This window comes from Helianthus annuus, unplaced genomic scaffold (assembly GCF_002127325.2).
Source record: "Helianthus annuus cultivar XRQ/B unplaced genomic scaffold, HanXRQr2.0-SUNRISE HanXRQChr00c002, whole genome shotgun sequence".
Taxonomy (NCBI): Eukaryota; Viridiplantae; Streptophyta; class Magnoliopsida; order Asterales; family Asteraceae; genus Helianthus; species Helianthus annuus.
The window spans coordinates 329,648-352,040 of NW_023395518.1; the positions used below are offsets into that span (position 1 = coordinate 329,648).

The following is a 22,393-nucleotide window of genomic DNA, read 5'->3' on the forward strand; positions in this document are numbered from 1 at the left end:
TGGTTACGCGATAACCAATCCATACCTATCACTATATCGAATCCGGCTAGCTTAAAGGGAAGCAAGGATAATGGGAAAGAATGATTCCTAATGGATATAACACATCCATCTAAAACAGTTGAGGCGGTTTCTATGGTTCCATCAGCTAATTCCACCTCATACTTCACGCTTAAAGTTTTAACAGGTAGGTTTAACTACTTACAGAACTTATCATCTACGAATGACTTATCAGCTCCTGAATCAAACAGTACTCTAGCAAAAACATCATTTACAAGAAAAGTACCTGTAATAACGTTGTCATTTTGGACTGCTTCCTTAGCGTCCATCTTGAAGACTCTTGCATTGGTCTTCTTTCCATCATCTGCTTTCTTAGCGTTCTTTGGGCAATTAGACTTAATGTGCCCCTTCTCGTTGCAACCGTAACATGTTGCATCCTTCAGACCTTTGCACTTCAGAGTCCTATGATCCGTAGATTTGCAGATTCCACAGATTCTTATTTGGGACTGCGATTTCGACTCCAAGCGACACTTCCCAAAATGGTTTTTCTTACAGGTCTTGCATTTGGGCTTATCCCCTGATGGTTGCCAATCTCTTTTAAATCCCGACCCTTTCCTGTGGTCGTTATTCCCTCGGTGTCTTTTCTCCGATCTTCGTGCGGTATCGTCCTCACGTTTCCTCTTATTCTCCTCCGAGTTCTTATGAGCTCTCAACCTGACTACGTCCTGGGTGAGAGAGAGAGATAGATCAGCTACTGATCTGAACGTTGTAGGCCTTGATGCCTTAACGCTTGCCTTAATCTTAGGCGCCAAACCCCCAATAAAACGAGCAATCCTTCTCGGCTCTGGGGTTACCAAATATGGCACTAATCGAGATAAAGTGTTGAAAGTGGTGAGATATGCCTGGCAGTCTAGGTTTTTCATCACCAAGGATACGAAGTCTGACTCGATCCTTTCAACTTCATGTTGCGGGCAGAAATTTTCTTTAATAAGGGCTACAAACTGATCCCATGACATACTGTAAAGTGTGGCCTTTCCGGCAGCTTGTAGGAGAGATTTCCACCACGCCAGTGCGTCCCCGTTGAATGATTGGGACACGTACTTCACTACATCCCGATCAGCACACCCGCTGATATCTACAACCGTATCCATCTCATCTAACCAGGTCATACAGTCGACCGCTCCTTTCTCCCCAGTAAAGTCTCTGGGTTTGCATGAAACGAAGTATTTATACGTACAGGACTTGCTGTGCGTTTCATGTTTCTGCTTGATCTCCTTTTTCGGGATACTGCTGTGGTTGGAGGAGTGATTATCCTCATCAATCTTCTTCGGCTCATCTTTCTTAGATATATCTTTCTTAGAGGGCGGCTTGCTATGAGCCTCCGAATGATTCTTGGATTTGGAATGTGGTACAGTTCGGGTCCTACTCCGGGTCCCGCTTGATTCCCTGAATTGCCTTTCAATGGCCTTTGCAACAGCATTTTCTACCAGTGCTTGTAGCTCCGCACCAGTTACATGAATCTTAGTATTATCTGGGTTTCCCTCAGAATGACTGTTTGTTTCTTCCGACTTAGCCATGTAGCTTTAAGAGCTACATAAATGTAAGGACAAGGTCTATTTAGAAACCTAACAGTATTATCATTCTTGACGATTTATTAACCATGGTAAATAAAAGCCATATCAGTTAATTTATTTAATTTCATTCAGGACTTTTATTAGCACTTTATCATAGAATGAAATATATATATTGGCACAATAGGCCTAGTCACTTGGACAAATTTCTAAATTTTGAATTTAGATTTTTATAGGATTAGAATTTGTATAATTAAAACAAATAAATCCTTTACTTGGCAGGGAGTTTACAAACCACGGCTGCCCCTTTTTTTATATGATATTAGTTATAACCCGTAGGCATCAAGTCACAATCAGATATATATACAATATAATCTTTGGATAATTTATTAAAAGGGTGACATGTGTGATTTTTGCGAATCACGCTAGCCAAGAATGTTAACATGTTTACAGATGTTAACAGAGAATCGAATCTTTTTAAACATGTAACAACCCGCACCTTCGTGCGTTGTTACTACTCGATACACTCGTTACGCCTAGCACCGGAGATTCGGATCATAATGTGATTGTACCAATTATATCGCTAAATCGAAGTATAATCGAATAATTACGCATATTCTATCGCTATTACAAACCTATTTTGCATAACCCTCGCGATGATGTCGAATAAGGGCCTAATCTACCCTTTTCGATGAGCGTGAGGTGTCAAAACGTAAGTAATCGACGCTAACGAGGGCTATCGGGTGAGTACTAAGACTCTAACCGTCATGACGATGATGGCAATATGAGTAAGTAGTGCCCCGGTAGTCATCGTGGCGCATCACATCGAAGAACGCACTCGAAGGCACGCGTAACTCGATCACCGCACTGAGAATTGGATACATAAATACGTATATACGGCCCTTTTGTGATTAATTATAATAAATAAGTGAATAATCATATGAATATATGAAAATATGGCTTAAACCGTCGAAATCGCACCAAAAACGGGATCAAAAGGCTTCCGAACGGACCAAATCGATCAGGCTAGTCCAATTGGTCAGACCGGCCCAATCAGATAGGCCAGTCCGATCGGATGGGCCAGTCCGATCGGATGGACCAGCCGATCGGATGGACCAGCCGATCGGATGGACCAGCCGATCGGATGGGCCAGCCGATCGACTGGGCCAGCCGATCGATTGGGTCAACCGATCGACTGGGCCAACCGATCGACTGGGCCAGTCGATCCAACCACTGTTTTGCCTCCCTTTCTCCTTCCTTGCCTATAAATACCCCTCCATTCACTCCCAAACATTTGTGTTGCTGCTCCTAACCGACCAAGACGCTCCAGCCCTCAAATCTCTCGATTTCTTCCGATTCTTGTAAGTTTCCAACCCGAATCTTGTACTTTCTTGATCCAAATGCGATCCTTCATCTTCCTACCTTTCAAATCTCAAATTTTAACCGTGAAATCAACGGATTTGGGGTGTTCTAAGGTGATGTCACCATAAAGTTCTTCAAAGGTGATGTCATCCCATGAAGAACAACTCAGATTCGGATGATTTACATACGATTCTTCATGAATCTCAACCAAATCGATGTTTTCCCAATCAAAAGGCCACGGATTTGGGGTGTTCGGATAGATTTCATCACAAAGTTCTTATGAACTTCAAGTGTTGACCTCATATCATCAAGAACAACTCAGATCTAGGGCATTTCCTAAGTAAAATCAAGGTTTTTACATCAGATCTATACATAAAAATGGTAAAACCAGAACATAGACCGATCTCCTACACATTTCTTAGTGTCGTGTTGGTCTAGGATCTGATTTCTAGTGATAAAATGATCGATTTCGGGTTAAACACGGAAAAACCGACAAAAACGACCAGTTCCGACGAACGGGGTGATTCCCGGCCGTTAAAACAGGTCGGAATTGACGGGATTTCAGTTGCTTAACACCTCATCGTAACGTCCTAACCCGAAACGCCGAAAAACGCTCGAAAAATCATCGAAAACAGCCGAACAGGATGGCCAATCGAGTGGCCCAATCGATCGAACAGCTAGTCGATCGAGTGGCCCAATCGATCGAACAGCCGTCCGACCGATCAGGCCCATCCGTCCGACCAATCAGGCCCATCCGACCGACCAAGTCTGTCCGACCGACCAGGCCCACTCGATCGAGTGGCCTGTTCGACTGGGCCAGCCCAATTTCACCATTTCGTCCGATTTTAACCCAATTTTGCCCGGTTTCACGCAAATCGATACCGTTTAACGTATAGTAACCTATCACTCACGTAAATTATCTGAAATCAGGATATTCTCCGGCACCGGTTCCGCAAACCTAACCGAAAACGCGCTGTGAGTATACTTGACCCCTTTTATCGAATTTTGGGTGTAACATACGTTCCATAAAAACCAAACTTATCAAACGAATGATTTAATTGGACTATTTATCACTTGCGAATAACTGTTTGCATAGATGTACGTAATGCTAGTACATGTATGCTAGGACTTATACTCGTGACGTCCCACCAAGACTAGTATAGTACTATTTCGCCCGACGGGGTCTAGTTATGCCATCAAAGAGTCGAGCATCGAGGACTTAGCTGGTAGTATCAGTTTTGTGAGTATATATGTTGTGTATTACGTTTATGCATGTGGGAATTCGCAGCACTTTTAATCTATCACACTATCACATATCAAACCTGTATACTCGCCAATACTTTTGTATTGACAAAGTTTTAACGTATGTTGCAGGTTTAGCCGAAGTTTACATCAAATCAAGCTAGGAAGTCTAGAAACTCATCTAAATTATAGGTTGTCGGATTTGAATTGTTCGAGAGGACAAGAAATCTGTGATAACTTATGTGATTGTATTGTTTGTTAGTATGGGATGACAAATGTAATAAATATTATCGCAATATAGTTGTTGTGGATTCTCTTGAGCAATCTGATTCGCCTAGTGCCGCGCCCCGATGATTCCGCCATCGGTTGGGGTGTGACAGATTGGTATCAGAGCCATAACTATAGGGAATTAGGCAAAGTTTGAGACTTGACCTAGTCCGGGTCGATGTCTTAGAAAAATTGACCTAGTCTATAGTCTAAGTACCCACAGGCCGACTCTTACGAACTCGTTAGGGTTTGTTTGGGCCAACTTGCTACTCTCGATCAAATTTGTTGAAAGTTACAACTATTGTGTGAACACCGCATACTACAGCTTCACACAAAGAGCCTTTCCTAAGGCTAGAATATTACTTAGCCTTCCCTGAGGCCGACACAATACACATATTTTCAAAACCACTCGTACAACAAAACCGAGTGATCTAGTCGAGACCAGGCGTGAAAACCAAGAACTCTCGATAAGATCACTCACTCAGCGTATTTTCTTAGCACGAGAACTCTTCGTCGAGCCAGGAGTGACATCCGCATCTCGACAAAAGGTCTCCATTTCGAAATTCTAGTGGAACTCTCGAATTTAATTCGATGAGCGCCACCACCAATGGGAACGAAGTTGTTAAGCCAGGGGTGAAACCCATACCTTAATCAACTGTTCCACTCTATAAAATGGTTTACAAAAGCTCTCACCAAGGACACGACCATAACAACGACTCAGGCTGCGCGAAGACTAGAGAGACGAATGTTAGGAGCTGCATCCCAGTGGAAGCGTGAGTCCTCTAGGTCAACGCGTATGCCCGAACCTGTTGGTTATAGTCGGGTTACTTGGGTAGTCAACGCCTAAACACCCAAGGCATCCTATCTAAAACTATTATGGTTATGGTATCGATTTCGTTAGGTGTTTTCAAATTTAAACTTTACGATTTACCGATTTCTCGATTTATCGAATTTACGATCCTAGATTTACAAAGCGCACAACTTGCACAGCCATCGCAATCTAAAACAAAGACCGAATGATCGCAACAAAACAAACGCCTAAGTACTCGAATTCGCTTACGCTATTTCTCTTATCGCGTCCTCGTGAATTCTGAATCAATATCTATGTGTAACCTACAACTATAACTATACGTATTAAATACAAAACGAATCAATTATGTGAGAAGTTTAAGAACCTAGAATTTTCCTATGTGGCTCCTATGTGTTTAATTAAATTCTATACCAAGTTTTGATCGAATCAAATCGCATCAAAAGTACAAAAATCATTATGATCGAATCTCATTCCGAATCCTTCTGTCTAGATGCCTTCCAACAACTCGATCTCGAGACGAGTAGCTAGGAGAAGAGCCCAACGACGCGCCGATAAGAGGATTGCCTCAATTGTGACCAAAGAAGTGGTCAAGCTCATTCCTCAAATTGTCGCGCAAGTGCACTCTCGAGGCCACTCTCGAGCCCCGGAAGACGTCAAGACGGAATCTGCATTCCTCTACAAACACTTCAAAGCCTGTGATCCAAAACCTTTCACGGGTGAAGGAGGTGTTTCTCAATTACTCCAGTGGTTTGATGCCATCGAGGTTACCCTACGTCAGAGTGGGTGCCCCGAGGACCTCCAAACTACCTGCGCCACCGGAGTATTTCAATCGCGAGCACTCGACTGGTGGACCGCCGAACGCAACAAACGTGGTATCTCCGCAGCTTACGCCCTCTCATGGGGTGAGCTGAAGGAACTCATGAAGGAAGAATATTGTCCTCCTCACGAAGTCCAGAAGCTAGAAAACGAATTTTGGGAAATCAAGCAAACCGAAGGTGACAATGCGAGCTATACAGCAAGGTTCAAACAGCTTAGCACAATCTGCCCAAGTCAAGTCAACACTCCAAAGAAAGCTATCGCAAAGTATATTCGTGGCTTACCAGAGTGTGTGGGCGATTTTGTTGAAGCTGCAAAACCCACTACCATCGAAGAAGCCTACCGTCTAGCCGCAGAGATCAACAGCAAACGAGTCGTGAACGGATTCTCCTTCAAGAAGCCTGTCACACGAGCTCATCAAGCAATCATCATCAACTCATCCGACGATTCCTTTGGAGAATCGGACGATGGTTCATCTGACAGCTCCTCGGAGGATTCTTCTAAGGATTGCTCCGACAGTGCCTCCGCCAAATCATCAGGCGAATCCGATGACGATACTGCATCAACTCAAGAAGCCCAACCGAGCCGCAAACGAAGGACCGTGAGCCCAGACTCTTCAACAACTGGACTGCCGCAACCCGAACCTCTCCGATCAGTTCCAGTTCAGTCTAAGCGTGCTTACAATGGAGCTCATCCCCTGTGTTTCACATGCACGTATCATCACCCGCTAGAAGCAAAATGTCGCTATTGCGCAAATTGCAACTGGTATGGGCATTATACGTCGCAGTGCCGTACAGGACCGTAACCTGGAAAGAAGTCATCAGCAACCGCCGTCTCTGCAAGTTTCCACAACAACGTTATTTTGATCCTAATGTTGTTGTAATAATACGACTTATCGCTTTCATTTCTGGAACTTATTTCATATATCATCGCATGTGGAATCTATTTCTCTTACAATCAAGCACTATCTAAACGCTAGCACTATGTACTATATTATGTATTTTATCCCTATAACACTCTTAGAATGAGGTACGGTATACGTGCAAGGGACAACTAATCACGGGTGCACACGGGATTATCTTGGTCAGTGCACGGAGATCGTAGTGAAGTTCTAATGGTGCCATAACGTTTAAAAGCACGGTCAAGTGTTTTGGCCGTGTCAACAAAGTGTGACACCAAAGCACGGGGCATAAGTAGTAGGGGTGACGCGGGGGTACGCTTTACCATACTACCGAAACTTCGTGAAGAAAGTGCCACGTGGAGTTGGACGTTATTAGACCTATTATACTATTATGGTTAATTTGACACTCTACAATCAATCAATCACAAGGCGTAACAAAACCAAATCACATCACTGCGAGGCTTCTCGTAAGTCCGCGTACACAACGCAATTGCCACATCGACGGACTTAGGTAAGTTCGCCCCGAAGAGCAATTGGAGCAACGCGAGACTGGTCGTAAAGTCTAGAACGCAAATCAATCGCAGTTTTGTCGGATCTAACTCGCAATCAAATCATTCGATATGCGGCTCGAAATCGCAATCGCATCATGTGTTGTCTAGAAATCTCTAACGCTAGTTATTGTCAATCGTGTGGATCGCCTATTGTGGATTCGCTAGACGAGTAATCGAAAATCACTCGCCGCCTTCCACTCTTAACGCGCCTCGCACCTAATCCACCAACTCGATACTCTTATCATGGTTCGCTATTACTTATCAATGCACGCATTCTACGTGTCATGTTAGCGCACAAGACCTCGCTTCACGAGACGAAACTAACAAGGTTGAAACATGGTGATGTTTTGACCATATTAGTTGACTTTGTGGAAAAAGGCCGTGTGGGCTAGCCTTAGTACTATTCGTGGTGTAATCAGTTCAATCAATCGTCTATCACTCGCAACGCAACAATCGTCGCTTATCAATCTGTTGAAATCTATTGTCTATCGATGTTCGAATGTTACTTGGAAGTCATCGCAGGTGGTGTAATGTTAGGGTGCATGACATTGCTTCACAAGATAAAACTAATATGGAAACATGGTGTTTGTCATATTAGCAAGTCTTGTGGAAACGTGCCATGCGAACTTCGTGTGGAATCAAATCGAAATCTCATTTACCCGAATCAAAATCGTGTCATTCGTTGCCCAACCAAGCATACCATATCAGCGTTGTGCGACCGGACTACTCGCACCCGCTGCCTACGCTTGGTTTGCATCCAACTTATTTCAATTCAAAACTCGATCTAGCACCTCATCGCTAGGATCAAGGGAATCGAAATTCTATATGTGTCTTATCGGCACGCATGACACTGCCTCATGAAACAGAGTTAATATGGGTAAAGCATGGTGGATACGCCGCTGGTACTTCCTATATATAAGTGTTTTAACCATATTAACGAACTTTTGTGGGAAGGTGCCACGTGGGGCCCGATGTAAGTAATATTTCCATAATATTAAAGAAAACCTGTTTTTATAAAGTTTTTATTTTTAAAACCATTGGACAAGTGAAATTCCTTACAACATGGAGAAAACATTGAATCAGTTTGGCTCCGTGCCCAATGAAATTTCATAAGTCCAATTCTTTTTCTTAAAAACCTTTGCAATGACCAATAGGAATCTTCCCGAGAACGAGGGTCCGACAGTCGAGTTCAGCTCGAACCCACGTTGTAGGAAAGTTTTCTTAAAACTTGTTTTGCCACCTAATCCTTTTAAAATGTAAAACTCAAAACCTATTATCAATTAACAAAACCCTCCCCATAGCGCTGGCGTGGACATCGAAAACGGTCAACACCGCGCCATGAGGAGAATTTTTCTTAGTTTGCTTCGGAGATTAATCGAGTATTAGTAAGTTTAAAACGCTATGGAATTGTTTATATATGTGTGTTATCACTTCTAAGTAACCGAATTGTATATTTCCCTCTGTCCTCGCTTGTTGAATCGTAATCAATCGCTCGTTGTCTAGACACTATTAATCCCTTCCATAAATCGCATCAACCCGTACGACCCTACTACTGGATTAATTTCGGGACGAAATTTCCTAAAGGAGGGGATACTGTAACAACCCGCACCTTCGTGCGTTGTTACTACTCGATACACTCGTTACGCCTAGCACCGGAGATTCGGATCATAATGTGATTGTACCAATTATATCGCTAAATCGAAGTATAATCGAATAATTACGCATATTCTATCGCTATTACAAACCTATTTTGCATAACCCTCGCGATGATGTCGAATAAGGGCCTAATCTACCCTTTTCGATGAGCGTGAGGTGTCAAAACGTAAGTAATCGACGCTAACGAGGGCTATCGGGTGAGTACTAAGACTCTAACCGTCATGACGATGATGGCAATATGAGTAAGTAGTGCCCCGGTAGTCATCGTGGCGCATCACATCGAAGAACGCACTCGAAGGCACGCGTAACTCGATCACCGCACTGAGAATTGGATACATAAATACGTATATACGGCCCTTTTGTGATTAATTATAATAAATAAGTGAATAATCATATGAATATATGAAAATATGGCTTAAACCGTCGAAATCGCACCAAAAACGGGATCAAAAGGCTTCCGAACGGACCAAATCGATCAGGCTAGTCCAATTGGTCAGACCGGCCCAATCAGATAGGCCAGTCCGATCGGATGGGCCAGTCCGATCGGATGGACCAGCCGATCGGATGGACCAGCCGATCGGATGGACCAGCCGATCGGATGGGCCAGCCGATCGACTGGGCCAGCCGATCGATTGGGTCAACCGATCGACTGGGCCAACCGATCGACTGGGCCAGTCGATCCAACCACTGTTTTGCCTCCCTTTCTCCTTCCTTGCCTATAAATACCCCTCCATTCACTCCCAAACACTTGTGTTGCTGCTCCTAACCGACCAAGACGCTCCAGCCCTCAAATCTCTCGATTTCTTCCGATTCTTGTAAGTTTCCAACCCGAATCTTGTACTTTCTTGATCCAAATGCGATCCTTCATCTTCCTACCTTTCAAATCTCAAATTTTAACCGTGAAATCAACGGATTTGGGGTGTTCTAAGGTGATGTCACCATAAAGTTCTTCAAAGGTGATGTCATCCCATGAAGAACAACTCAGATTCGGATGATTTACATACGATTCTTCATGAATCTCAACCAAATCGATGTTTTCCCAATCAAAAGGCCACGGATTTGGGGTGTTCGGATAGATTTCATCACAAAGTTCTTATGAACTTCAAGTGTTGACCTCATATCATCAAGAACAACTCAGATCTAGGGCATTTCCTAAGTAAAATCAAGGTTTTTACATCAGATCTATACATAAAAATGGTAAAACCAGAACATAGACCGATCTCCTACACATTTCTTAGTGTCGTGTTGGTCTAGGATCTGATTTCTAGTGATAAAATGATCGATTTCGGGTTAAACACGGAAAAACCGACAAAAACGACCAGTTCCGACGAACGGGGTGATTCCCGGCCGTTAAAACAGGTCGGAATTGACGGGATTTCAGTTGCTTAACACCTCATCGTAACGTCCTAACCCGAAACGCCGAAAAACGCTCGAAAAATCATCGAAAACAGCCGAACAGGATGGCCAATCGAGTGGCCCAATCGATCGAACAGCTAGTCGATCGAGTGGCCCAATCGATCGAACAGCCGTCCGACCGATCAGGCCCATCCGTCCGACCAATCAGGCCCATCCGACCGACCAAGTCTGTCCGACCGACCAGGCCCACTCGATCGAGTGGCCTGTTCGACTGGGCCAGCCCAATTTCACCATTTCGTCCGATTTTAACCCAATTTTGCCCGGTTTCACGCAAATCGATACCGTTTAACGTATAGTAACCTATCACTCACGTAAATTATCTGAAATCAGGATATTCTCCGGCACCGGTTCCGCAAACCTAACCGAAAACGCGCTGTGAGTATACTTGACCCCTTTTATCGAATTTTGGGTGTAACATACGTTCCATAAAAACCAAACTTATCAAACGAATGATTTAATTGGACTATTTATCACTTGCGAATAACTGTTTGCATAGATATACGTAATGCTAGTACATGTATGCTAGGACTTATACTCGTGACGTCCCACCAAGACTAGTATAGTACTATTTCGCCCGACGGGGTCTAGTTATGCCATCAAAGAGTCGAGCATCGAGGACTTAGCTGGTAGTATCAGTTTTGTGAGTATATATGTTGTGTATTACGTTTATGCATGTGGGAATTCGCAGCACTTTTAATCTATCACACTATCACATATCAAACCTGTATACTCGCCAATACTTTTGTATTGACAAAGTTTTAACGTATGTTGCAGGTTTAGCCGAAGTTTACATCAAATCAAGCTAGGAAGTCTAGAAACTCATCTAAATTATAGGTTGTCGGATTTGAATTGTTCGAGAGGACAAGAAATCTGTGATAACTTATGTGATTGTATTGTTTGTTAGTATGGGATGACAAATGTAATAAATATTATCGCAATATAGTTGTTGTGGATTCTCTTGAGCAATCTGATTCGCCTAGTGCCGCGCCCCGATGATTCCGCCATCGGTTGGGGTGTGACAAAACAGGTTTTACCATATTGGCCAGGTCTTTAATATGACATTCAAGCTAGGTTTTACCTTTTTAAGATTCTTATTATTAAAATGGTAAATTAAAATTGATATTTTCCATTTATTTGTACATTATATTCATGCATATAGATAAAATGAAAAACTTAAATTAACCATTTTAAATAAAATAGACTAGTACAACTTTGCCCTAAACGGGACTTTTACTCAAATAACATGCCCACGCAGGGGCTAAACCAAATAACAACAAACAAACAAACCCACGCAGGGGTTAAACAGAAACCAACATACCCACGCAGGGGTAGAACAGGAAAGAAATATACCCACGCAGGGGTAGAATACAGGAATAAATGTCCTTGCAGGGACATGAGTAAATAAGCTAACAAACAAAGGATTTAATAATCTTTTTCGCCTTTTCCCTTGATCAGATCCACCATCTTCTTAAACATCCCGCGGTTATGTCGGCGATCTTCCCGCAATTCATGCCGCAATTCACGTCGCACATCATTTATCCCTTGAAGGATTTCTTGAACTTGCGGTGGAGACATTATCGGCGCCTGCGGCGGTGGAGGATACTGCGGTGGCTGAGGAGGCTGCGGCTGCTGGTATCCATGCGGTGGGTATCCAAAAGTCGATTGCCCTGTAGCCCAGGTACCTCCAAAAGGACCTTCTGGTGGGAGAGAGCTGTAGTTTGAAGCTATCCAGTAGGGGTCTCCTGTATAGTCATAACCTGGAGGGTATATCTGCTCGAAAGGATTGAACGGTGCCGAGCTAGCATAAGCCGGGATTGGCTCTCCAAAGTTCTGCGGTGGCGATGGCGCGATTTGTAACATCCCGAAAACGGGTTTGGAAATCAAACCCCGTTAATACTAAAACACGGGTAAAGTACCGGTAGCAGTAAAAATAACCCGGTAAATATTTGGATTTAAGTAAGAAATCCTAATAATTAAATACAAGCGAATCAAAGAATTAAGGAATTGAGTTTATAAGAGCCCGAGTTAACGGGACTTAAAATAAAACATGTTATAACTCTCGGAACCCATAAATAACTAGGAATATTAACCTAGTTAGTCTAGTATTTTAAAATAATGAGGGAACTTGATGTAGTAACCTTAATAAACCTAGGTAAAGTTGAGGGACTAAAATGGTTAAAATGAGAAAATGGGTCTTACTAATTAAAACTAAAAACACCAAAACACACACCTTTGTGTGTGTTCTGGTCGTACAAAACACAGGAGCCAAGAAGGGCTCTTAAGCTCAAACCCTATCAAGCTTAAAATCAACAAATTGAAGGGGTAAATCCAACCCAAATCGAAATCCAAGCACGAATTCGTGACCACCTCGATGAAGGGATCATAAGGTATGCCAAATTTCATTATCTAGTTCCATCTTGAATTCTTGGTGAACATATGAAATCTAAAATTTGGCTTGCATGATTTAAGTTTGGATGAAATTAGGATGAAATCATGTCTAGGAGCAAACCCTAGCCAGTAATTTGTTGAATTAGTGTTCATAGATATGAAGTTCATAACCATCCATTTATGTGTTAAGTGGGTTTTATGACAAGAAGATGAACACTTGAATTAGAGTGTTAAATTGATGAATACTGATGTTATGATACTAGTACTAGGTGTAGTTCATGAACACTAGACATAGAGGTTTGATTTTTGATGTTAATCTTGGTAAAAAATAACTAGTTATGAACTAGTTGTAAATGTGTAAAAATGTATGCACATTAGGTGTTTGTTAAAATGCCTAAATGAAAACTAAAGTGTTGAAATTAGAGTAAAATTGTGTATTTGAATAACATGACAAGTCATACGAAATATGAAACAAGAAGAGTTCTAATCATTGTGTTGATTTGAACTAATGTTATAAATTATGTAATCGAAAGTGGTTAACTTTAATAAGCTAAGTTAACTAATCATGAAGTCGAATAGTAGTTTCGACTTATGAAATAAGTGAGATGGAATAGTCGTGAATAATTATGACTAATCTAACCGTCTTACGAATCATGATGATAGTTTGACTCTTGACAAGCTAGAAGGAGACTTGGGCAAGGAACGGGTCAAACGGTTCGTGCATGGGAAAAAGAGCATAACCGGATGCAAGGTAAGCGACGCTTAAATCCTTTTTGTAGAATATGCATTATTTTGTAAATTACTAATGCGACTAGTGTAATATCCGAATTAAGGGTTCCGGCGCTATTAACATGAGTCGGAATAAACAAAAATGATAAAAACCATGTATTATGGTAAAAAGAGGCGAAACGGTAATCTAGTCATGTAATGACTAATAACTAAGAAGTTTTCGTTAAGATTATTTTAAATGCAACTAATAACGAGAAAATGAGTAAAAATGGAAATTTAGTCAAGTATTGGCTAAAGTAAACTAGAGTTAAAAAGTGGCACCCGTGGCGTAAGCCGAATGGGTGAAAACATAAGAAAGGAGTTTAAGAGAAAAAAAAAAGGGTATAGTAGCAAAAATCCGAAATGGGTCGGATGAACAAATTGGCAATTAATAACCATGTTTTGCTACTTATGAAAATGCCTAGTCTTATAGGCCAAACGGGTCGAATGGTGTGATAACACCATTTGACAATATCGACTAATATGGTTGTCAAGTCTTATGCTAACAGGACCGATTAGCAAATCGGATAATTTCGTCACTATTGATTGTGTGATAATGAAAACAAGGTATAAATCGGGTCTACTTGTTGATCCGGGCCAGGTACGCATATTCATGTTGTAGTTTAAAATGCTATTTTGGTCGAATAAATGGGAAAGAGAGTCTTTCGTAGTAAAAAAGAACAAAATCGATCAAAACGCCCTTGTTGGCTAATTCGAACAAACAACCTTTAAAAGTTGTTTGGACACGAGTTCTATGATTAGGTAAATACTTAGAATAAGTATAGAAGCTGAAAGAGGTATTATTTTTTAGTCAAATGGCACTATTAGAGTTTTGCCGTAAAATATGGATTCTAGAAGTAAAATTTGGGTTATATAAGATCACCACAAGAAACTCACCTTAATGCAGTCGAGGTGGGATATTATAGGGTAAGAAATGTGGTGATGGAATACTAGAAGCAATCGAAAGCGTTTTAGGCTCGAAAGTGCTTAAATACCCTTAACGGGTCAAAATAAACATTTGAGTAAAAACGGGTTCAAGAATGTATGTAAACCGGGATTTTGAACCTCTTATGATAAATAACAATGAATTTATGGAATTTATAAGAAATCGGAGTCAAATAAATATGATTGTTTGACAAATACAAGAATGGGTCAAAATTGGGTAAAAGGGCGATAAGCCGAAGATTTAAAAGTCGGAATTTTTGTTAAACCGGATGTTGGATTTTAACCTCTTAAGGTGAGGAATCAAATTACAATCTCGTAGGAAGAAACGGTAGGTCAAACGGACAAGCGGTTTGAAAGATACGAAAGTTTTCGTGTCAGAAAGCGGCAAAATGGAAAGGATGGATGCAGGGGCCACCGTAACTTACGGTGCCACCGTAAGTTACGGTGGAGCCAAATATGCTACGGTAGGATACCCCTGATTTACGGTAGGGGAAATGAACATTCAGGGGCCACCGTAACTTACGGTGCCACCGTAAGTTACGGTGGAGGCCAGAAATCAATTGTTGTTTGTGGATCAAGATTTAAATGTTGGATTTTCTTGATTTCCTTGTTATATTGGTTATTTAACTATCAAACTGACATTTAAGTTAGTTTTGATCACAGGTGAATGTCGAGAGTCCTGGATGAAGATCAAGCATCGAGCAAGAACCGAACACACGTTAAACAAAGCTTCCGCAACGTTGTTTTGTCGTTATTCTAAACGGCAAATTAAATCACATTATGTATATCACTTAAATTGTAAAAGTTTTGACAAACCCGTATTTCCGATGTATATGTAATCATTAATTACACTATCATTTACGCAAAATATGCGTTAAACCTTGATTTATAAGAATGGGTGTTACAAGTTGGTATCAGAGCCTTGGTTTAAGAGATTCAAGTATGGTGGGGAAAACCGTGCTTGGACTTAAACCTTATGCTCTTAATAAAGATTGGTGTTCGGTTCAAGGCTTGATCGCAAATCCGGTAAGTACATGTATGTTAATAGTTTAGCATGCTAAAGTGTTGTAAACGACACATAGGGCTGTCGTGTGATACACGTTATCCCTAATTAAAATGATTGATATAGTTGACGAAAATACGCGCGTTGACGCGTATAGTAGAAAAAGACTTGTATTATAATACGGGCGATTATTGAAGTTGACGTTACTAACTTTTGTGAATGTTTTAATTGAAGGACACTCGCGTTTGAGGACGACGAGAGTCAAACGAATTGTGGATATGATGATGGAACGGTCCGAAGTATGACAAGAGGAGCATGCTCACCGAGCACTAAATCGCGTAGCGACCGCGAACAAGGTTAATGGCAAAGAACGTCCGTCGCGGAAAACATTACCAGGTGCACATTTTAAATAATTGCACAAATAGTAATGTGCAACAAATAAGTAGAAATTTAAAAGTTGCATATGTAGATTAAGAACTTGGGAAAAAAAAAACTAGGTAGTGCAAGTAAGCGCAAACTGAATAATGGAAGCGCGAAACATTAATGAACCTACGTGATGGGTCATAAAGGAATATATATAGGAAAAAAAAAAAAAAAAAAAAAAAAAAAAACCGAATAGACAATGTATTCGGGATATTGTTTCCAAGAGAAACAAATAGAGGCGTTACTTACATAGGGCGTGATGTGAAAACTATAAAAAGGTCATGTGTGTCATGTGTTAATTGCTTACTCTGGCCAAGTAAGTAGTGGCATATGATACCATGAACTTCTTATAGCGGACACATTTATGTCCGATGTAGTAAGGGTGGGGTGAATGGGACTAACTTAAATGGTACCCAAATGAATCAAATAAGTAAGATGTTTGATAGTAAACGTAAACGTAAGTCGGATGACGGAAGCGTATTACGTAAGAAAAACGAGCCCGAGAGGAGGGACAAGGATCAAGTAAAAGGAAAAATACAGACCGACCAATGGGAATGCTAAGGCATAGGGATAAAAGTTTGACTATCACAAGTGATGAAATTCACATGGACAAGTCAAACGAATTGAATAAAGAATAAAGGATTAATTAGAATAAAAGCGATGGATCTCGCTAAGACGACCAAATAAATTAAAATAACGTCTAAAACCATATAAGAATGGTTACTTGAAAATGATTACGGTAAAGATACCCGATGAATGGGTAGGATTTGGAAAGAATGCGTAAACCGAGAGACGGGAACGCGAAATAGAAAGTCAAAAGACTCGGAATATGAGTCATGACTAAAAGACAATGAAAATTTGCAAACAGAAATGTTAGTAACTACGCTCAACTATTTTAAGGTTGAACGGGTCGAATAAAGAATGGAGTTTGATGTTCACAAGTGATGAAATTTCACACGAACAAGTCAAACGAGATAAATAAGGTTTAAAAAAAAAAAAACAACGCAAACTAGCGAAACAAAAATGTTAAAAAAAAAACACTAAGATAAAGAACCCGAGTAATGGGTCGTAAAGAAGTATAGGTAAGAACCGAGCGACGGTAAGTGTAGGGTAAACCAACGAGTAATTGACGTTAGAAGTCAAGAAGTCGGAAAGATAATTCGAAAGAAAACAATGTAGCCTTAGACTACGGTCAAGGTCAAACGAAATCCAAAAAGTAAAGGTGAATAATTCTAAACATAAAAAGGGGTGTCTTAACGCCATATGTGTATATAAACACATACACATTCGAATAAAGACTCGAATAAAAGATGATCTACGGGATCATCATAACCTACGGGATATTAACTAGTGTTAAGGTCTACGGTGCCAAAATGACCCACGGGTCATGAATTGAAGCAAAAGGATCCTAAGGGACTCGCCTTAAAGAGGTGAAAGCTTAAGGAAATAGCCTACGAGGTTAAGTGAAGGAACCTACGGGTCAATAGTGTAAGGTGAGGGAACTTGTTACGAACCCCCGCGTAAAACAAAAACGGAAAAGAATAAATTATTAGTTGTCAATTTCCTTAATATGAGTAGTTGACGTAAGTTAAAGAGGAAAGCGTTAAACTAAAATTCAGTTTTAGTAAGAAACAACGTTTTAATAAATATGGGTATTATGAGAGAAATTAGAAAAGGATTAATATTAAAGGATTTCGGTCTTAACACTGATAGGTGTAAAAGCGAAATGTTCGAAAAGAAGATTCTCGATAATGAAAGGTTATATAAACTTAAACATGACGTGACATGAAAGTCACTCGTTAAGCTTGAGATATAAAAGCGTAAACCATGAAATGGTAATGATACGCCGAAGACCACAACCCCATGGAATGGGTAGATATGTCTAGAAGCCATAAATTGTAAGTAGTAAGAAAGTATGATGCAAAACTAAACGGGTCGAATAAATAAAAGGGGTACGGTCAAGGAAAAGTAATACGAAATATAACCAGGTTATAGTGCGAACGATGAAATGAGAATAATAAAAGTTTGTAAGCCTCGACAAGGCAAAATGGATACACCCAAGCGAAGGGGCATAAGGTACGAAGTGACGGCGACTAATTAGTCTAGCCGGTAAAACTATTCAAAGTTAAAAAAAAAAAAAAAAAAAAAAAAGCGTCATAACAAATACAAGCGCTTGTTAATATAACACAAGCGGGGGATAGACCTGTTAAAAGACTAACGAGGCTAAGTGGTCAAGTGACAAGTCAGTCAATAAAGATAAAAGGTTTATAAGCTGTAAGTAACGGCCCGCGAGGCTTTACACATGAAAGACGTACACGTCAGTATACACGAAAATTTTTGACCAAAAGAAACGGATACCTTGAAAACGAAACTAGGTTCGTTTGATTAAACCAATGAACTACGTAAATAAGGTTTCGGGGACGAAACCTCTTTAAGGGGGGTAGACTTGTAACATCCCGAAAACGGGTTTGGAAATCAAACCCCGTTAATACTAAAACACGGGTAAAGTACCGTTAGCAGTAAAAATAACCCGGTAAATATTTGGATTTAAGTAAGAAATCCTAATAATTAAATACAAGCGAATCAAAGAATTAAGGAATTGAGTTTATAAGAGCCCGAGTTAACGGGACTTAAAATAAAACATGTTATAACTCTCGGAACCCATAAATAACTAGGAATATTAACCTAGTTAGTCTAGTATTTTAAAATAATGAGGGAACTTGATGTAGTAACCTTAATAAACCTAGGTAAAGTTGAGGGACTAAAATGGTTAAAATGAGAAAATGGGTCTTACTAATTAAAACTAAAAACACCAAAACACACACCTTTGTGTGTGTTCTGGTCGTACAAAACACAGGAGCCAAGAAGGGCTCTTAAGCTCAAACCCTATCAAGCTTAAAATCAACAAATTGAAGGGGTAAATCCAACCCAAATCGAAATCCAAGCACGAATTCGTGACCACCTCGATGAAGGGATCATAAGGTATGCCAAATTTCATTATCTTGTTCCATCTTGAATTCTTGGTGAACATATGAAATCTAAAATTTGGCTTGCATGATTTAAGTTTGGATGAAATTAGGATGAAATCATGTCTAGGAGCAAACCCTAGCCAGTAATTTGTTGAATTAGTGTTCATAGATATGAAGTTCATAACCATCCATTTATGTGTTAAGTGGGTTTTATGACAAGAAGATGAACACTTGAATTAGAGTGTTAAATTGATGAATACTGATGTTATGATACTAGTACTAGGTGTAGTTCATGAACACTAGACATAGAGGTTTGATTTTTGATGTTAATCTTGGTAAAAAATAACTAGTTATGAACTAGTTGTAAATGTGTAAAAATGTATGCACATTAGGTGTTTGTTAAAATGCCTAAATGAAAACTAAAGTGTTGAAATTAGAGTAAAATTGTGTATTTGAATAACATGACAAGTCATACGAAATATGAAACAAGAAGAGTTCTAATCATTGTGTTGATTTGAACTAATGTTATAAATTATGTAATCGAAAGTGGTTAACTTTAATAAGCTAAGTTAACTAATCATGAAGTCGAATAGTAGTTTCGACTTATGAAATAAGTGAGATGGAATAGTCGTGAATAATTATGACTAATCTAACCGTCTTACGAATCATGATGATAGTTTGACTCTTGACAAGCTAGAAGGAGACTTGGGCAAGGAACGGGTCAAACGGTTCGTGCATGGGAAAAAGAGCATAACCGGATGCAAGGTAAGCGACGCTTAAATCCTTTTTGTAGAATATGCATTATTTTGTAAATTACTAATGCGACTAGTGTAATATCCGAATTAAGGGTTCCGGCGCTATTAACATGAGTCGGAATAAACAAAAATGATAAAAACCATGTATTATGGTAAAAAGAGGCGAAACGGTAATCTAGTCATGTAATGACTAATAACTAAGAAGTTTTCGTTAAGATTATTTTAAATGCAACTAATAACGAGAAAATGAGTAAAAATGGAAATTTAGTCAAGTATTGGCTAAAGTAAACTAGAGTTAAAAAGTGGCACCCGTGGCGTAAGCCGAATGGGTGAAAACATAAGAAAGGAGTTTAAGAGAAAAAAAAAAGGGTATAGTAGCAAAAATCCGAAATGGGTCGGATGAACAAATTGGCAATTAATAACCATGTTTTGCTACTTATGAAAATGCCTAGTCTTATAGGCCAAACGGGTCGAATTGGTGTGATAACACCATTTGACAATATCGACTAATATGGTTGTCAAGTCTTATGCTAACAGGACCGATTAGCAAATCGGATAATTTCGTCACTATTGATTGTGTGATAATGAAAACAAGGTATAAATCGGGTCTACTTGTTGATCCGGGCCAGGTACGCATATTCATGTTGTAGTTTAAAATGCTATTTTGGTCGAATAAATGGGAAAGAGAGTCTTTCGTAGTAAAAAAGAACAAAATCGATCAAAACGCCCTTGTTGGCTAATTCGAACAAACAACCTTTAAAAGTTGTTTGGACACGAGTTCTATGATTAGGTAAATACTTAGAATAAGTATAGAAGCTGAAAGAGGTATTATTTTTTAGTCAAATGGCACTATTAGAGTTTTGCCGTAAAATATGGATTCTAGAAGTAAAATTTGGGTTATATAAGATCACCACAAGAAACTCACCTTAATGCAGTCGAGGTGGGATATTATAGGGTAAGAAATGTGGTGATGGAATACTAGAAGCAATCGAAAGCGTTTTAGGCTCGAAAGTGCTTAAATACCCTTAACGGGTCAAAATAAACATTTGAGTAAAAACGGGTTCAAGAATGTATGTAAACCGGGATTTTGAACCTCTTATGATAAATAACAATGAATTTATGGAATTTATAAGAAATCGGAGTCAAATAAATATGATTGTTTGACAAATACAAGAATGGGTCAAAATTGGGTAAAAGGGCGATAAGCCGAAGATTTAAAAGTCGGAATTTTTGTTAAACCGGATGTTGGATTTTAACCTCTTAAGGTGAGGAATCAAATTACAATCTCGTAGGAAGAAACGGTAGGTCAAACGGACAAGCGGTTTGAAAGATACGAAAGTTTTCGTGTCAGAAAGCGGCAAAATGGAAAGGATGGATGCAGGGGCCACCGTAACTTACGGTGCCACCGTAAGTTACGGTGGAGCCAAATATGCTACGGTAGGATACCCCTGATTTACGGTAGGGGAAATGAACATTCAGGGGCCACCGTAACTTACGGTGCCACCGTAAGTTACGGTGGAGGCCAGAAATCAATTGTTGTTTGTGGATCAAGATTTAAATGTTGGATTTTCTTGATTTCCTTGTTATATTGGTTATTTAACTATCAAACTGACATTTAAGTTAGTTTTGATCACAGGTGAATGTCGAGAGTCCTGGATGAAGATCAAGCATCGAGCAAGAACCGAACACACGTTAAACAAAGCTTCCGCAACGTTGTTTTGTCGTTATTCTAAACGGCAAATTAAATCACATTATGTATATCACTTAAATTGTAAAAGTTTTGACAAACCCGTATTTCCGATGTATATGTAATCATTAATTACACTATCATTTACGCAAAATATGCGTTAAACCTTGATTTATAAGAATGGGTGTTACACGATTGGCGCAGAGGTTACTTCTGAGACGGGATGCGAAGATTCTCCCATCTCTGGCTCCTCGTGAAGAGGCGAGTAGCGGCTGCTACCTGAATGTGGAGGGGTGCCGATGTGTATCCCTCCTCGTGTAGACATCCGGGCGTTCCTTCCCCTTCGCCTCTGAGGCGGAGGAGGCAAAACCGGAGGTGGTGGCGGCGGCGGAGTGACCACGTCGCGCCAGAAACCCTCAGAAGGGTCCCGCTGCTGTTGAGGCTGCTCCTGAAGCTGCTGGTGGGAGTGCAAAGGGGAGTTATGGTAGGACTGGTGCATGGGAGAGTTATGGTAACTAGGGGTATATACCCAGTCGTGCTGCTTGAATCTCTCCTCGTAACTGTCGGGACCATTATAAGGTGATCCCACAAACGGTGACCCATCTGAAATCTCAATGGGGTGGTTCGGTGTATCGGACGGTGGCATGGAAGGATCGGTATCCTCATCGACATCCATCTCGTTGCCACCCGGAAAGTGGTCTTCAGGTCCAAGTGGGTTATGACCCATTGGTTCTCCCAAGTAATCATCAGGGTTGTACAGGCCCTGATAGACAGGTGCTGGGTAATCATAAGGTGACTGGTGGAGAGGAATGTAGGATTGATGGGAGTTGTGGGGCTCATTTTCAGAATGAGGCCCAAAGGAGTA

General features: G+C 40.4%; 2 long non-coding RNA genes across 5 annotated transcripts; both read left to right on the top strand.

The window, feature by feature from the left end:
* The first annotated feature begins 12,818 nt into the window (after window positions 1–12,818).
* On the top strand, window positions 12,819–15,559 carry LOC118489691. Of its 3 annotated transcripts, XR_004887687.1 has the most exons (4): window positions 12,835–12,977; window positions 13,642–13,729; window positions 14,256–14,347; window positions 15,355–15,394. It is a non-coding gene; the product is annotated as an uncharacterized LOC118489691 (long non-coding RNA). The 3 variants fall into 3 exon arrangements; XR_004887686.1 differs by having other exon boundaries at window positions 13,642–14,347; XR_004887685.1 differs by having other exon boundaries at window positions 12,819–12,977; window positions 13,642–15,559.
* A 3,382-nt stretch (window positions 15,560–18,941) lies between these two features.
* LOC118489692 lies at window positions 18,942–21,682 on the top strand. Of its 2 annotated transcripts, XR_004887689.1 has the most exons (4): window positions 18,957–19,099; window positions 19,764–19,851; window positions 20,379–20,470; window positions 21,478–21,517. It is a non-coding gene; the product is annotated as an uncharacterized LOC118489692 (long non-coding RNA). The 2 variants fall into 2 exon arrangements; XR_004887688.1 differs by having other exon boundaries at window positions 18,942–19,099; window positions 19,764–21,682.
* Window positions 21,683–22,393: the final 711 nt, after the last annotated feature.